Source organism: Meriones unguiculatus (assembly GCF_030254825.1).
Source record: "Meriones unguiculatus strain TT.TT164.6M chromosome Y unlocalized genomic scaffold, Bangor_MerUng_6.1 ChrY_unordered_Scaffold_32, whole genome shotgun sequence".
NCBI lineage: Eukaryota > Metazoa > Chordata > Mammalia > Rodentia > Muridae > Meriones > Meriones unguiculatus.
The window spans coordinates 1,774,286-1,793,181 of NW_026843711.1; the positions used below are offsets into that span (position 1 = coordinate 1,774,286).

Below are 18,896 nucleotides of genomic sequence, written 5' to 3' on the forward strand. Positions count from 1 at the left end.
TGATTTTTCCTGGTTTCATCCATTTGCCTGAAAATATCATGATGTCATTTTCTTAGCTGAATAATTCTCCATTATGGAAATATTCTACATTTTCCACAAAGGAGGAAAATTTCTGAGGACTAAAGAATAGGACTGATTCTTTAGTCCTATTCTTTAGTCCTTAGAAATTGCTGGGACTTAATCATTGTATTGAATGACAAACTATCAGGATATCTATGTTCTTTTAGGCTACAAGTCCCTCCATTTTTTTCTAAGTCCTGTGATTTGAATTACAATGTCCCCTTGAAACTCATTTATTTACAGGTGGAGTCCTCAGAAAGGAAATGTCTCAGAAAGGTTAGGTGATATGGTCTTGTTAGAATAATTCCTATTGTAGTTATATTATAGAATGGTTTGCTGTGAGTTTGATATGCCAATGAAAGTGACCAGCAGAATGGAGTCTCAGTCTCTCAGTCTCTATCACTTTAGATCTTTGTTTCTGTTGGTCTCAGTCTCTCTATTTCTGAATCTGTCTTTCTAGCTCTTTCTCTCTCTGTCTCTGTCTGTCTCACTCTCTCTACCTACCATTTGTGGTTCAGCATGGAAAGTTCTCAGTTCTGCTCTACAACAGGATGATTGCTTGCTCAGTCATCAATATTACTCTACAATAAAAAACGCAAGTCATTCATGAAATTTGTAAGTAAATTGTTGGAACTCTTAAAGATCATCCTGATTGAGCTATCTCAAAAACAGAAAGACACACATGGTATATACAATTCATATAGACATATAATATGAGATAAAAACAATGAAGTCTGTACGTGGAAAGGAAATAAACAAGAGGGAAGACTGTGGCTAAAATGCTCAATCCCCATCCTGAAAGGCAAAGAGGATGGACATCTGAAGAAGGAGAAAACAATGAGCAAGTTAGGAGCTCGCCACAGAGACCTTTGAAAGACTCTGCATGCACACTATCAAAGCAGATACTGATACTTATAGCCAACTGATGGGCAGAGAGCATGGAATCTAATGAAAGAAGTGGGAAATAGAAAGATCTGGAGATGACAGGAGCTCCACAAGGAGAGCAACATAACCAAAAAAATAAAAATAAAAATCTGAGCACAGGGAACTTTCCTGAGGCTCATACTCCAAAGTAACATGCATAGAGATAACCTGGAATGCCTGCAGAGATGTAGCCCTCAGCACTTCAGTGTCCAAATGGGTTCCACAGTAATGGGAACAGGGACATGTCAGGACACCTCTGACATGAACTGATTGGTCTGCTCTTTGATCACCGCACCCTGATGGGCAAACAGCCTAACCAGGCCACAGAGGAAATCAATGCACTAACTATTGATGAAATCTGATAGACTAGGATTAGAAGTAAGGAGATGAAGTCCTCTCCTATCAGTGGACTTGGGGGGAGGCATGCATGAAGATGGGGGAAGGAAGGTAAGATGGGGATAGGATAAAGGAGGGGTTTATGGGGAGATAGAAAGTAAATAAATTGTAATTAATAAAAATTAAAATTAAAAAATATAATTCCCTTTGGATTTATATTATAGGAGGGTGTACTTGGAGGTTGCGATGCCAATAAAAGTGACCAGACAGAGGTAGTCCCTGTTTCTCAGTCTCTATCAATTTATATCTCTGTTTCTGTCAGTCTCTATCTCAATATTTCTGAATATGTCTATCTAGCTCTTTATCTCTCATGCTCACTCTGACCACCAATACTTTGCCTGCCACTTGTGTGTCAGTATGAAAAGGTCTCAGTTCTGCTAAAGGACTACAACAAGTTGACTGCTTGCTGACATGACATGAGGGAAGGTCTCTATAAAAATATAAGCAAGGTCCAAATTAAATGCTTTTTGTACAAAGATTTGTCTTGGTCAAGGAGCATTTTCACAGTAAGTAATTCACTGACTGAGGACATATCTGTACATTTAACAAATAATAATGGAATCTGTGATAATGTGAAAGTCACATGTCCAGGAGATATAACTTTATTAATGACCACTTGAAAGAAATATGCCACAATTTTCCTGAACTAGAAGCCTTTAATACAGAAACTGTCATCTCTGGGTTTGTTCTATCACCTGCCCAGATTGAGGCATGTAGAGCTAATCAGCCTTTCTCTAAAGCAAACTGCCTGCTTGGTTCTTTTAAAAAACTGGCTCCTGAAAATCTTATTGTCTTTAACCCTTTGCATGACATCATTCTCCCTCTCACTCCTTCTGCACCTTGAGAGAATCTTGAGGTTTCCATGGAGATGAATAAACAAATTTTTCTCAATGTCCAGTGATCCTGTGCACCTGTGACTGTTCTTGTGAAACTGAATAAGCCTTTATTTCATCTCTTTATCCAGATCCCACACATTTACTCCTGTTTACCTCTGTGACAATGTCAGATTGAAAATGAAATTTTAATATTTATTTAATTGGACAGTTTCCTAACTAAGGAAAAGTGATGTGGGATTAAGGGGAATGTACTGAATGACAAGGAGGTCTACTACTGTGGTTTTGGTTCTAAAATTTCCCAGGTTGTGACTTTGAACTAGCTAGTTACTCAAATACTCACTAAATGTACGTTCACATTCTGACTAATATAATAGGCTGGTAGGGTATAAGGTTCCCTGGGGTATTGAGTCTTTAAGAGCAGGGAAAAGCGAAGGAGCTAGACAATTCCTAGGACTGGTTTGGCTGAAACAGAGAAAGATCAGTGAGAGTAAAAGGAGAACTGAGGGGCAAAATATTTTTTGACAGTTGATGCTCTTACCCACTAGTGTTGCCAACTCTCTTTGAGCAGCGTTTCCTTGGCTGACATGGCTGGATGGGCAGCTCTGTCCTACTCTTGGCTCAGTGAGGAACCCTCCTGGTCCTGGGGTTCACTGTTAAAACTAGATCATCAGGAGAGATAAATGGTTTCTCGTTATATGCCTAGGACACAAGAGCTACTGTGTTTCCTACTGCGGTCCTCCAGACAAACCCTCTAAACATAGTGTTAGTGCCAGGACTGCTTGTTTCATGGTGGAACTAAGATCATGTGGTCTGAGGTGGCTGGATAACCACTAGTTCATGTTTAGGATTCTCTGCTCCATAGTGAGTTCCAGGAAAGCATGCCTTACAAAGTCAAACAATGGCCTCCTTTAGCAGAATATTTTCTCCAAGTCAAAAGTTACAGTAAATTTTTCAATATATTATTTTTACTGATTATTTGGGAATTTGTATAATATACATTACATTCCTTTTCCATTGCTCCTAGGTTTAAATTCCTACCCATGTGCCAAATTAATTTTGTTAAATGCCTAAATTGAAGTTTGTGATGTTCATGTACTCATTGGAACAACATCGGAGTCTCAGTGCCAAGTCCCTTAAAGAAAACAGAGTTCATCATTGATGCACCTTGGTACCATCCCCAAGAAGAAGCCATAAGTCCTGAAGAGCTCTATACTTCATACCCATGATCACAGTTTTTCTTATGTACTTATTTACTTTGATTTGTTCACTTGTATCCTGGCCTGCTGTCCCCTCCCTCTTCTCCTTCAAGTCTCACCCAGCCTCTTCTTCTACCCCTATGCCCTTTCTTGAGTTTCCTGATAGATGTCCTCCTCCCCTTCTGTCTGACCATAGCTTATCAAGGCTGGCTGCATCATCTTCCTCTGTGGCCTGATTCTCAAAGCATTGTACTCCTTGTGTCCTCAATTCGCTCTACATATGTCACACTTCCTCCCTTCTCTCCTGCAGGTTTCCAAGAGCTTTGAGGGAAGGGAGAATTTCATAGGGAAATCCAATTTAAAGCTGTGTGTTTTAGGTGCTCTGTCTACATAATATCAGATTGTGGGTCTCTGTATATAATCCCATTGATGAAGAAGGAAGCTTCTCTGTGGATCCAAGACCATGGCCCTGTTCTCTCATTGAGGGCAAAGAACAACATATTTTTTTCACAACAGCCTGGATTGTTTGAAAATTTCTGTAGGATGCCATGGCCCAACAACTCAAATAACTGCTATCAAACCCATAGTGCCAGACTGGTTTCCTCAAAATAGATGGCCCTTTGGAACTTTATAGGAGACCTCCTAATAAATGAATACAAACAATATTTGTATTTCTACATTTATTTACTTCACCCAGGATGATTTTACCTTGTTCCATCCATTTTTCTTGAAAATATCATGATGTCATTATCTTAGCTGAAAAATACTCCTTTAAGAAATATTACACATTTTCCCCAAAGGAGATTGTCAGTCCTGTTCTTTAGAACTTGGAAGTTGCTGGGACTTTAATCATTGTATTGAATGATAAACTATTTGGATAACTATGTTCTTTTAGTCTAGAAATCCCTCCATCTTCTTCAACTTCCTGGTGGTTTGAATTGCAATATCCCCATGAAGCTCATCTATTTGCATGTGTATTCCCCATGTGTATTCCCTATTTGCATGTGTAAATATCTGGGAAACGTTAGGAGGTATGGCCTTGTCAAATAATATAATTGCTATTGGAGTTATATTATAGGAGGGTGTGGTTTGAGGTTGATATGACAGTGAAAGTGACCAGACAGAAGGGAATCTCTGTCTCTCATTCTCTGTCACTTTATAAATTTGTCTCTTTCTGTTTTGGTCTATGTATTTCAGTGTCTGACTCTTTAGCTCCTTCTATCTCTATCTCCCTCTCTCTGCCTGCTACATGTGGTTCACTATGAAAAGCTCTCAGTTTTGCTGAAGGACTTCTACAAGATGACTGCTTGCTGATGTGGCATGTTGGTGTTCTTTGTGATAATATAAGCAAAGAACCAATAAAACTGTTTTTGTTCAATGATTTGTCTTGGCCAAGGAGCATTTTCTCAGTAAGTAGTTCACTTAAAGAGCACATATCTGTACCTTTAATAATAATGAAATCTGTGATAATGTGAAAATCTTATGTCAAGGACAGGTGACTTTATGATCACTGGAAAGAAATATGTGACATTTTTTCCTGCCTAAGAGATGTGGACACAGGAACTGTCACTCTGGTTTGTGTGCTTTCAACTGCAAAGATTGAGGCATGTAAGGCTGCTCATCCTTTCTCTCAAGCACATTGCCCACTTGGACTCATTAATACCTCATTCCTGAACATCTTACTGGCTTTCAGCTGTTAACTGACATCATTCTACCTCTCAGCCAATCAGTACCTGAGAAATCCATGGATATAAGTAAACAAACTTTCCTCAGTGTCCAGTATCTCTGATCCTGTGCACACTTGACTTTTTCTTGTGAAACACACGAAGCCTTTTTCTCATTCATTTATCCAGATCCCACACCTTTTCTTCTCTTTCTCTCTGTGACAATGTCAGGTAGGAAATAAAACTTTAATCTTACTTTATTTAGTTGGACAGCTTCCTAAGTAGGGAAACTTCGAAGTAATGTGGGATTAAGGGGAATGTACAGAATGACAAGGTGGTCTCTTACTGGGCTTTTGAATCTGAAATTTCCTAGGTTGTGACTTTCAACTGAGCATTTATTTGTGAACTCACTGAATGTATCTTCCCATTCTTATTGATATAATAGGTTCTTAGGGTTCAGGGTTCCCCGGGGTAATGAGTCTTTAAGAGCATGGAAAAAGGAAGGAAACCAGACAATTCCTGGGAGTGGTTGGCTGAAAGAGAGAAAGATCAGTGAGTATAAAAAGAGAAGTGTGGGGCAGTAAACTTTTTGACAGCTGCTGCTGCTTCTTTGGCCAACCCTCTATGAGCACAGTTGACTTCCCTGATGTGTCTGGATTGGCACCTGTCTTCCACTCAGTGATCAGTGAGGAACACCCCAATCTTGATGATTGCAGTTAAACTGGGCCTTCAGGAGAGAGAAATGGGTTTGGGGTTATATGCCTAGGATACAAGAGCAGCTGTGTTTCCTGTTGTGGTCCAACAGACAATCCTTCTAAAAGTAGTTATTCAAGGACTTCTTGTTCAGGGGTGCCACATGAGCTCATGTGGTTGGAGGTAGTTGTGTAACCACTAATTAATGGCTAGGTTTTTCTGCTAAAACAATCCTCTAGAGTAAAAGTTCTTCTGGAGATATCTCTATCCCTGACCTCATGCTGAGCTATAGAGTAACAACAATAAAAACTGCATGGAACTGCATAGAAACAGAATGGCAGAACCAAATGAAAGACCCACAAATAAACCCACACACATATGGGCACCTGAGTTTTGACAAAGATGCCAAAACCATACAAAGGAAAAAAGACAGATCTTCAACAAATGATGCTGGTCTAACTGGATGTCTACATGTAGAAAAAATGTAAATAGATCCATACTTATCACCCTGCACAAAAGCAAAGTCAAAGTGGATCAAAGACCTCAACATAAAACCAGACACATTAAATCAGTTAGAAGAAAATGTGGGGAAGAGCCTTGAACTGATTGGACTAGAATACAACTTCCTGAACAGAACACCAACAGCACAGGCTTGAAGAGCAAGAATCAGTAAATGGGACTACATGGAATGGAAAAGCTTCTGTAAAGCAAAGAACACTGTCTTCAAAACAAAATGAATGCTTACAGATTGGGAAAGAATCTTCACCAAGCCTCGATGTTATAGAGGGATAATATCCAGTATATATAAAGAACTAAAGAAGTTGAAAAGCAACAAGTCAACTTATCCAATTAAAAAATGGGGAACAGAGCTAAAGAGAGAATTCTCAATAGAGGAATATTGAATGGCAGAGAAACACTTAAAGAAATGCTCAAAGTTATTAGCCATCAGTGAAAAACAAATGAAAAGAACCCTGAGATTACACCTTACATCCATCAGAATGGCCAAGATCAAAACCTCAAGTGACAACACATAGTGGAGATGTTCTGCATAAAGGGAACCCTCCTCCACTGCTGGTAGGAAGGTAAACTTGTACAACCACTCTGGAAATAAATCTGGTGCTTTCTCAGAAAACTAGGTACAGTGCTTCTTCAATATACAGCTATTCCATACCTAGGCACATATCCAAAAGTAGCTCAAGTAATAAGGACATTTGCACAACCATGTTTGTAGCAGCTTTATTTATAATAGCCAGAACCTTGAAACAATCCAGATGCCCCCCAACTGAAAAATGGATACAGATGTGGTGATACAGCTACACAGTGGAATATTGTTCAGCAATTAAAAAAAAACAAGGAAATCATAAAATCTTCAGGTAAATGGTGGGAACTGTAAAATATCATCCTAAGTGAGCTCTCCCAGAAAAAGAAATACACACAATATATATACTCACTCATACGGATACATAATATAGGATAAACCTACTGAAATCCCAACACCTAAAGAAAATAATATAGAGGAAGGACTCTGGCAAAAATGCTCATTCCACATCCCAAAAGGCAAACAGAATGGAAATAAGAAGAAGGAGAAAATAAAGAACAAGTTAGAAGCCTGCCACAGAGGGCCTCTGAAAGGCTCTGTCCTGCAGACTATCAAAGCAGATGCTGAAATTTATGGCCAACTGTTGGGCAAAAAGCATAGAATCTGATGAAAGAAATATGAACTAGGAAGATCTTGAAAGGACAGGAGCTCCACAAGGAGAGCAACAGAAAAAAAAATCTGAGCATAGGGTTCTTTGCTGATACTATTATACCAACCAAGGACCATGCATGGAGATAACCTATAACTTTGCACAGATATAGCCCATGGAAGTTCATTATCCAAGGGAGTTCCATAGTAATGGGAATAAGGTCTGCCTCTGACATGAACTGATTTGCATGTCCTTTGATCACCTCACTCTGATGGGGGAACAGCCTTGCAATGAAGAAAATGCAGCCACTCATGATGAGATCTGATAGACTAGGATCAGAAGGAATGAGAGGAAGGTCTCCCTTATCAGTGCACTCGAGGAAGGGCATGCATGGAAATGGGGGAGGGATTGTGAGAAGGGAGATTATGTTGGTATACAAAGTGAATGAAGAGTAATTAATAAAAATTAAAATAAAAAATACTAAAAAAATATAGTTCCTTTGTATTTATATTATAGGAAGGTGTGCTTTGATGCTATTATGCCAAAGAAAATGACCAGAGGGAATGGAATCTCTGTCTCTAGGTTTCTACCAATTTATGTATTTGTTACTGTTTGTCTTGGTCTCTCTATTTCTGAATCTGTCTCCCTAGCTTTTCCCCTGTTTCTCTCATTCTCCCTATCTCTGTCTGCTGTTTGTGGTTCATTATGAAAAGTTATAAGTTTTGATAAATGACTACAAGATGACTGCTTGATGACATGACTCCATGGATCATTTCTTTAAAAATAAAAGCAATATCCCAAGTAAACACTTTTTGTTCAATTATTTGCTTGGTAAGGGAGCACTTTACAGTAAATAATTCACTGAGTGAGAACATATCTTTGCATTTGACAAATATTAATTGAATCTGTGATTAAGTGAAACTCACAAGTCAAGGGCACAAGACTTTATTAATGACCACTAGAAAGAAATATGTGGTGCTTGTTTCTGTAGCAAATATACTGAAAATGGAATTATATAGAGAAGTTTGCATGGCCCCTGTACAAGGATAACAGGAAAATTCAAGTAGTTGTCCATATTGTTTGAGAAAATAAAGAAAACACAAATAAAGGAAATTGTGGAGAGAAAGAACTTAAGGAAGAAAACAGAGGTAAGAATATCCAATACACTACAAGAGATGTAAGAAAGAATCTCAGTGTGGAAGATACAATGGAGGAAATCAATGTATCTGTCAAAGAAAATGTTAAATCTAAAAATTCCTGACACAGACCATCCAAGAAATTCAAGACTACATAAAAAGAAAAAGAAAAATCTTCCTGCCACATAATAATAAACAGTAAGTATACAGAACAAAGGAAACATACTAAAAGCTGCAAGAGAAAAGACCAAAGAACATATGAAGGTAAACCTATCAAAATCACACCTGACTTCTCAACAGAGACTAGGAAAGCCAGAAGAGACTGGAAAGATATCACTCAGACCCTAAGAGAACACAGATGTCAGCCCAGGCTACTATACCCAGCAAAACCCTCAGTCCTCATAGATGGAGAAAACAAGATATCCAATGACAATAACAAATTTCAACAATACCTACACACAAATCTAGCATTACAAAAGACACTAGAAGGAAAAATACAAGCCAAGAATACTAGCTACTTAAAAGAAAACACAGGAAATAATTAACCTCACTACAGTGAAACAAAAGCAACCAAACATACAAACTTACTACCACAGCCAACATCAAAATCAAAGGCTCTAACAGTCACTGGTCATTAATCTCTCTCAGCATCAATGAACTCCATACTCCAATAAAAAGACACAGACTAACAGAATGGATGCATAATCAAGACCCAGCAATCTGTTGCATACAAGAAACGTACATAAGTCACAAAGATAGACATTATATGAGGGGAAAGGACTGGAAGATGGCTTTCCAAGCAAACAGTGACAAGAAGCTAGCAGGAGTAGCCATTCTAATATCTAATAAAATAGACTTTCAACCAAAATTAATCAAAAGAAAATGGGCAACAACACTTCATACTCATCAAGGGAAAAGTTCACCAGGAAGACATCACATTCCTGAACATCTATGCCCAAATACAAGGGCACCCACATATGTAAAAGAAACATTGATGAAACTTAAACCACATGTAGATCCCCACACATTAATAGTGGGAGTGGTCAACACCCCACTCCAAAAAAAGAACAGGTTAAGAAAATAGAAATTTTACAAAGAACCAATGTCTCTAACAGAGGTCTTGAAACAAATGGACTTAACAGATATTTACAGAACCTTACACCCAAATAGAAATGAATTTTCCTTCTTCTCAGCAGCTTGTGGAACCTTCTCCAAAGCAGACCACGTGTTTGGTCACATAGTGAGCCTCAACAGGTACAAAAAGATTAAAATACTCCCTTGCATCCTATATGATCACCATGGAATAAAGCTGGACCTCAACAATAACAGAAATAGCAAAAAGTCTACACACATACGGAAACTGAACAGCTTGCTACTAAATGATAGCTGGGTCAGGGAAGATATAAAAAGAAATTAAAGTCTTCCTAGAATCAATGAAAATGAAGGCACAACATATCCAAACTTGTGGGACACGATATTATATCCAGCCAATAGTGCTAAGAGGAGAGTTCAGAGCACTAAGTGCCTTGAAGAAGAAATTTAGAAATTTGAGTCAGCTCATTCAAGCAACTTAATGGCTCACCTAAATACCTGAGGGGGAAAAAAAAAGTAGACACACCAAAGAGGAGTAGATGGCTGGAAATAATCAAACTCAGGGCTGAAATCAATAAATTAGAAACAAATAAAGCAATTCAAAGTATGAATGAAACCAAGAGCTGGTTCCTTGAAAAAATCAACAATATAGACAAACCCTTAGCCAAACTGACTAAAAGGCAGAGAGACACTATCCAAATCAACAAAATCAGAAAAGAAATAGGGGACATAACCACAGACACTGAAGAAATCCAAACAACAATTAGGTCTTACTTCAAAAGCCTATTTGCTACAAAATTTGAAAATCTAAATGAAATGGATGATTTTCTTGATGGATTCCACTTACCAAAGCTGAATTAAGACCAGGTAAATCAATAGTCCTATATTCCCTAAGGAAATATAAGAGGTTATCAAAAGTCTTCCATCCAAAAAAAGCCCAGGACCAGATGATTTCAGCGCCGAATTCTACCAGAACTTCAAAGAAGACCTAAGTCCAATTCTCTTCAAACTATTCCACAAAATAGAAACAGAAGTAACACTATCAAACTCATGAATATTGAGGCAAAAATACTCAACAAAATACTTGCAAACCAAATACAAGAACACATCAAAGATATCATCCATTATGACCAAGTAGGCTTCATCAATGTTCATAAGAGAAATTGGCCTGAAATTCTCTCTTTTTTGTTGGGTCTTTGTGTGGTTTTGGTAACAAAGTGACTATGGCTTTATAGAATTAATTTGGTAGTGTTACTTCTCTTTCTATTTGGTCAAATAGTTTGAAGAGAAGTGGATGTAGCTATTCTTTGAAATCTGGTAAAATTCTGATCTGAAACCATTTGGCCCTGGGCTTTTTTGGAAGGGAGACTTTCGATGATGGCTTCTATTTCTTTAGGGGATATAGGACTCTTTAATCAATTTACCTGATATTGATTCAGCTTTGGTAAGTGGAATCGAACAAGAAAAACGACCTTTTATTTTAGATTTTCAAATTTTGTGGCATATAGATTTTTGAAGTAAGTCTTAATGATTGACTGGATTTCCTCAGTGTCTGTGGTTATGTCCCCCTTTTCATTTCTGATTTTGTTGATTTGGATGGTGTCTCTCTCTCTCTCTTTTAGTTAGTTTGGCTAAGGGTTTGTCTATCTTGTTGATATTATCAAAGAACTAGGTCTTGGTTTCATTCATGCTTTGAATTGTTTTGTTTCTAATTGATTGATTTCAGCCCTGAGTTTGATTATTTCCAGCCATCTACTCCTCTTTGGTGTGTCTACTTCTTTTTTTTTCTAGGGCCTTTAAGTGAGCCATTAAGTTGCTTGCATGAGATGTTTTGAATTTCTTCTTGAAGCCACTTACTGCTATGAACTTTCCTCTTAGCACTGTTTTCATTGTTTCCCACAAGTTTGGGTATGTTGTGCCTTCATTTTCATTAAATTATTAGAATTCTTTAATTTCTTTTTTTTTTCACTTTTTTTTTTCACTTTCATTTTTTTTTCAATGCAGTTTATTCAGGAACATTGAACAACCCTCGGACCCCGGGGAAAGCCAGCCCACAGCTTAAATAGCCTCTGGGTAGCCAACCCAGGCGTGCCACGGGGGCAATGCAGATAGGTCCACCTACATGGAAGTAAGCCAGATCCTCGGCCTTAGCCAAATGTGGAGTTGTTCATGATATTTACTTATTCCATGACCCAGCTATTATTTAGTAGTGAGTTGTTCAGTTTACATGTGTGTAGAGTTTTGCTGTTTCTGTTGTTGTTGAGGTCCAGCTTTATTCCATGCTGATCATGTAAGATGCATGGAATTATTTCAAACTTCTTGTATCTATTTAGGCCCCCTCTGTGACCAATCATATGGCCTATTTTGGAGAAGGTTCCATGAGGTGCTGAGAAGAAGGAAAATTCATTTCTGTTTGGGTGTAAGGTTCTGTTATTTATTTTAGGTCCATTTGATTCATGACCTCTGTTAAAGACATTGTTTCTTTCTTTAATTTTTGTTTTTTTGACCTGTCCTTTGTTAAGAGTGGGGTGTGAAAGTCCATTAATTTGTGGAGATCTATGTGTGGTTTAAGTTTTATCAGTGTTTCTTTTACATATGTGGGTGTCCTTGTATTTGGGCATAGATGTTCAGGTTTGTGATGTCTTCCTGGTGAACTTTTCCCTTGATGAGAATGAAGTGTCGCTGTGCATTTTTTTTTATTAATTTTCATTGTAAGTAATTTTATCAGATATTAGGATGGCTACTCCTGCTAGCTTCTTGGCACCGTTTGCTTGGAAAGCCATCTTCCAGTCCTTTCCCCTCATATAATGTCTATCTTTGTGACTTATGTGCGTTTCTTGTATGCAACAGATTGCTGGGTCTTGATTATGCATCCATTCTGTTAGTCTGTGTCTTTTTATTGGAGTATGGAGTTCATTGATGCTGAGAGAGATTAATAACAGTGACTGTTAGAGCCTTTGATTTTGATGTTGGCTGTGGTAGTAAGTTTGTATGTTTGGTTGCTTTTGTTTCACTGTAGTGAGGTTAATTATTTCCTGTGTTTTCTTTTAAGTAGCTAGTATTCTTGGCTTGTATTTTTCCTTCTAGTGTCTTTTGTAATGCTAGATTTGTGTGTAGGTATTGTTGAAATTTGTTATTGTCATTGAATATCTTGTTTTCTCCAGCTATGAGACCCAGTCTCTTCTGGCTTTCCTAGTCTCTGTTGAGAAGTCAGGTGTGATTCATGTAATTTTGCCATTATATGTTACTTGGCCTTTTTCCCTTTGCAGCTTTTAGTATTTTTCCTTTGTTCTGTATACTTACTGTTTTGATTATTATGTAGTGGGAAGGTTTTTTTTTTCTGGTTTAATTTATTGGGTTTTCTGTTTCCCTCTTGTATTCTTATTGGCCTCTCCTTTAAGTTGGGGAAATTTTCTTTAATGATTTTGTTGAAAATATTTTCTGGGCCTTGGAGGAGGTACTCTTCTTTTCCCTCTATTCCTATTATTCCTAGGTTTTGTCTTTTTAGGTTTTCTTGAATTTTTTGGATGGTCTGTGTCAGGAATTTTTAGAATTAGCATTTTCTTTGACAGATACATTGATTTCCTCCATTGATTCTTCCACACTGAGATTCTTTCTTCCATCTCTTGTATTCTATTGGTTATGCCTACCTCTATAGTTCCTGTTTTCTTCCTAGGATCTTTCTCTCTTCAATATCCTCCATTTTTTTCATTATTTTTTTCCAATTCTATCTTCAGATCTTGAGCCATTTTGTTGATTTCCTTCACCTGTCTAACTGTATTTCCCTGTATTTCTTCAATTCCTTCAGCTGTTGTTTGAATAATCCTCTGTTTCTTTTTTTTTTCTTTCAGTTATTGAAGTATTTCCTCTCCAATGGCCACAAAATTGTTTGCCTGCAACTTCCTGTATTTTTTTTTTTTTTTTACAGATGGCCATACTCTGTTTTTCTTTATCTTCTTCTATTTCTTTACAGATGAACATAATGGGTTTGTTTTTATCTTCCTCTAAATCTTTATGCATTTTATATGTTTCCTCTGTTATCCTCTTCATGAGCATAGATGTTAGGTCATCTTCTTGAATTTCAATTATGCTGTGGTGTCCAGGGCTACTTACCCCTGGATAACTGGGATTTGGAAATGCCATTTTGCACTGTTTTGCTGGTTGAGTTTTTATCCTGGCCTCTACCCATTGGGCTCTCTTAGGTGTTGTGTGTTAGTTTCTGGTGGTTTCTGGAATCCTGTTGTAGAGAGAATCCCCATGGCAGGAAGACTTTTTTGTCCTGGTGGAAGCCTCCTCAGCTTTTTGGTCACTGTATGGCTGGTGTTTTTCAGGAGTTGCCACAGCTCACCTCAGGCATAAAGACCTGAGTAGTAACTAAGTAGGTCCTTGTTAGGTGAAAAGGCTTTCCTCTCACCCAGAGAAGTCCTGGAGACAGCTGTCCTGCTTCCAGGTTTTTTGCTGTAAATTTATTGAGCTGCTGCTGTAACCTGCATGTCCCATGGTTTGGTCAGTTTTGTTAGGGATAACTGGTTGCTCCTTGGAGCAGTATCTGGGGGTTGATCTCGGGATCTCAAGCTCTGTAGGTCTGAGGTTGGGGCTCTGTGCCCCAGTACCCAAGTGGTACTCTGTGGCAGGTGAGTATTGCTCTCCTGTTAGCAGCAGTGTGGCTGGTGCACAGCAGTTCTGTGGGTTGGGCCAGCCTGCGGGACTTTTTCCACATATGTACTGGGTGGCCTAAGTCCATCCCTCTTTCCTTCTTTCCCTCTGGAGTTTATTCCCAACAGGGACTACCCAGTCTCTGTTGTCCTGGGGTACACAGCTCTCTCTGTGCCAGAGAGCTGGGCACACAGCAAGTCTCTGTGCTCTCAGCTAGAGCCCATTCACTGATTGAGGCTTGCACCTGCCTTTCTGCGAGGCCTTTTCCAGAGAAAGATTGGGTGACCCTAAGTCAATCCCATTTCCTTCCTTCCCTGTGGGGTTATCTCTTGACAGGAACTCCCAGTCACTGATGCCCTGGGATGCAAATTTCTGTCTGTGCCAGAGAGCTGGGAACATAGAAAGTCTCTGTGCTCACAGCTGGAGCACAGTTCAGTGATGGCGTCCCACACTCATCATTCTTTGAGACCTTTTTCAGGGAAAGACTGAGTGACCTGTGGCCAATAATTTTTCTTTCCTTCCCTGTGGTTTTTCTCATGACTGGAACTCCTAGTCTCTGGTGTTTTTATGCCCACTGTTCAGCCTGGGAAAGTGATCAGGACACACAGGCATGTGGCTCTGATATGGCAATCTTGCGCCTGCACAACCTGGGAACTCTTTCTGATTATGGCTGGGTGACCTGGAGAGTGGACCAAACCGATTTCCACGCTGTGGGAGTTTCATCTCACCTGGGAAAAATGATCACTGTTGTTTTAGGGCCCAGATTTCAATCTCTTGGTCGCTCTATGAAAAATGTTGTCCTACTCCTTAGACACAGTGTTCTCCTGGTGCTGCCATTTTGTCCCCCCCTCTTCCAGAATTTCTCTTATATATTTATTTATTACATATTGTTCAATTTGTATCCTCTCTGCTGCCCCCTCCCCTTCACCTTCCAGTCCCACTCATACTCCTTCTTCTACCACTATGACCCTTTTACAATTTCCTGATAGGTGAGGTCCTCCTCCCCTTCTATCTGAACCTAGCTTATCAGGTCTCATCAAAGCTGGAAGCATCATCTTCCTCTGCAGTCTGTATCTCAGGACATTGTTCTCCATGTGGCCTCCAAGTTCCCTCTACTTGTGACACTCTTCCTGAAGTCTTCCCAGAGCTCTAAGAGGAGGGAGAATTTCATAGGAAAATCCCATTTATACCTGGGTGTTTTAAGGTCTCTCTGTGAATAATATCGGACTGTGGGTCTCTATATGCAATCACATTTGATGCAGAAGGTAGCATCTCTGTGGACCCAAGAACATGGCAATGATCAATCAGTTGAGGGCATAGAGCAGTGTATATTAATAACAGCAGCCTGAGTTGCGTGAAAATTTCTGTAGGATGCCTTGCCTGACAGCTCAATTCAATGCCACCCAATCCCCCTAGTAGAAGACTGATTTCATCACATTTAGATGGCCTATTTGAACCTTATCTTCCACTATTAGGAGACATCCTAATAAGTGCATATATACCATATTTGTCTTTCTTCATTTTAGTTACTTTACCCAGGATGAACTATTTTCAGCCAAATAGATGAAACTAATTGCCTGAAAATATCATGATGTCATTTTCTTAGCCGAATAATATTCCACTATGAAAATATATCATATTTTCCCCAAGGAGATTGTCAGTGTTGTTCATTAGAACATGGTATTTCCTGGGACTTAAATCATTGTATTGAATGGCAAACTATCAGTATAACTATACTCTTTTAGCCTAAAAGTTCCTCCATCTTCTTTCACTTCCTAGTGAATTGAATTGCAATATCCCCTTGAAACTCATCTCTTTACATGTTGAGTCAAAAATAACATTGTGAAATGTTAATATCATTGGGATGTCATAACATTATGATGTAGTAATAGTATTATGGTGTCATAATAACTTTGTGATGTTTTAATAGCATTGTGACTGCATATCATTGTCAAGTTGTATTAGGATTGAGATATCATAATATCATTCTGAAGCCATATAGCATTGTGATGATATACCATTGTGATGTCATATCACTGTGATGTCATTATAACATTTTTATTTCATAATAGCATTGTGATGTTCTAATGTCATTGTGATTGTCAAATTTCATTTGTGATGTCATAAAACAGGAATGTTGTAATAGCATTTTGATGTCAAAATAACATTGGGATGTCATGATAATTTTGATGTCATAATGATATTGTCATAGAACTATTGCATTGTGATGTCATCAGAGCATTGTGATATCATAATAACATTGTGATGTCAACATGGCATTATGAGGTCACACCATTGTGAAGTCATAATAGCATTTTGGTGTCAAAATTGTGTTTTGATGTCATAGCACGATCTTATTGTAATACTCCTGTGTTAATAACTTGGTGATGACATAATACCATTTTGAAGTTATTATGACAATATGATGTCAACATAATTTGTGATATCATATTCTTGTGATGTCTAAATACCTTTGTGATGTCATATGTTTGTGATGTCAGCATAGCATTGTGAATTCATAATACCATTATGATGTTATAATACCATTATAATGCCATCAAACAATGTCATAATACCATTGTGAAATCATAATAGCATTTTGATGTCATAGTAGAATTTTGATATCATAATGCCTTTGTGTTATCATAAAACCATGGTGATGTCACAACGCCATTGATGTCCTATCATTGTGATATAATACCAGTGAGATGTCAGACCATTGTGAGGTTATAATAGCCTTTTGAGGTCATAATGCCATTGTGATGTCAAAATTCTATTGTGATTACATAACAAAAATCATTTCAAAATACCATTGTGATGTCATAAGAGCATTGTGATGTCATAAGAGCACTGAGAGGACATAACACAATTGTGATGACATAAAGCCATTGAGATGTCATAGTATTATTGTGATGCTATAATATAATTGAGATGTCATAATACCATGGTAATGACATAAGAGCACTGAGATGTCATTGCACAGTTGTGATTACATAAAACCTTTGAGATTTTATAATAAAATTGTGATATCATGTTATAATTGTGATGTCCTAATAGCATTTTGATGTCATATTCTAATTGTGATGTCATAATATCCTGTGTTATCATCATATCACTGTGATGTTGTAATACAATTATGAAGTGATTATGCCATTATAATGTCATAATACCATTGTGATGTCGTATCAGGGTGAAGACATGTTCTCATTGTGATGTCAAAATAGTGTTGTGGTGTTATAATATCATTGGAATATCATAATGCAATTGGGATATCATGACACAAAATTATAATACCGTTTTGATATAATGATACCATTGTGATGTTATAATAGTATTTAGATTTCATAATATTATGATGTCATAATACCATTGTGATATCATAATACCATGGTGATGTCATTATAGCGTTGTGATATCATAGTATCATTGAGATGTCAGACCATTGGGATGTCATAATAGACTTTGAGGTCATAATGCCATTGTGATGTCAAAATTCTTTTGTGATTACATACCGCAATCATGTTGAAATAACATTGTAATGTCATAATACATTGTAATAATATAATACCATTGGTGTGTCATAATATCATTGCAATATCATAATACCATTGTGATGTCAAAATACCATTGTAATGTCATAATCGCATTGTAATGTTATAATTCCATTGATGTGTCATAATACCATTGGGATGTCATGACACCATTGTGATGTCATAATACCAGTGTCATAACAGCCCTGAGATGTCATGAAATGATTGTGATGAAATAAAAATCTTGAGATGTCATAATAAAGTTGTGATGTCATATGGCCATTGTGATGTCATAATAGCATTGTAACATCATAATATCATTGTGAAGTCAAAATACCATTGTGCAGTCATAATAGCATTTTGATGTCATATTAGCATTGTGATGTCATTATAGCATTGTGTTGTCATAGCACTGTGATGTAATAGCATTGTGAGGCGATTATGACATTGTGATATCATAATACCATTGTGATGTCATATCATTGTGAAGACATAATAGCATTGTGATGTCATAATAGTATTATGATGTTATAATAGCATTGGGATGTCATAATGTCATTGGGATGTCATGACACAAAAGTTATATCATAATACAATTATGATACACGATACCATTGTGATATTATAATGTTATTTGTATGTCATACTATTGTGATAATACCATTATGATATCATAATACCATGGTGATGTCATTGTAGCAGTGTGATGTCATAATATCATTGAGATGTCAGACCATTGTGATGTCATTATAGACTTTTGAGGTCATAATGCCATTGTGATATCATAATATCATTGTTATGTGATAAGTGCAATGTGATGATGTAATAGTATTTTTAGGTCATAATGCCATTGGGATATCAAAATTCCATGTGATATCATAATTATATTGTGAAGTCACTATATCATTGTGAGGCCAGCATAACATAGGGTTAGGTTTAGGGTAGCGGTGACAGGATTAAGTGTTAGGTTTAGATCAGGGTTAGGCATCTTGTACTTTTGTTTTGACATTTGTTTTTGCTATCTT

The 18,896-nt window shown here is 37.6% G+C and overlaps 1 non-coding gene across 1 annotated transcript; it reads left to right on the plus strand.

Annotated features, from left to right (window-relative positions):
• Window positions 1–8,436: 8,436 nt before the first annotated feature.
• On the plus strand, window positions 8,437–8,538 carry LOC132651883 (U6 spliceosomal RNA). The gene has a single exon (XR_009589433.1). It is a non-coding gene; the product is annotated as a U6 spliceosomal RNA (small nuclear RNA).
• The last annotated feature ends 10,358 nt before the right edge of the window (window positions 8,539–18,896 follow it).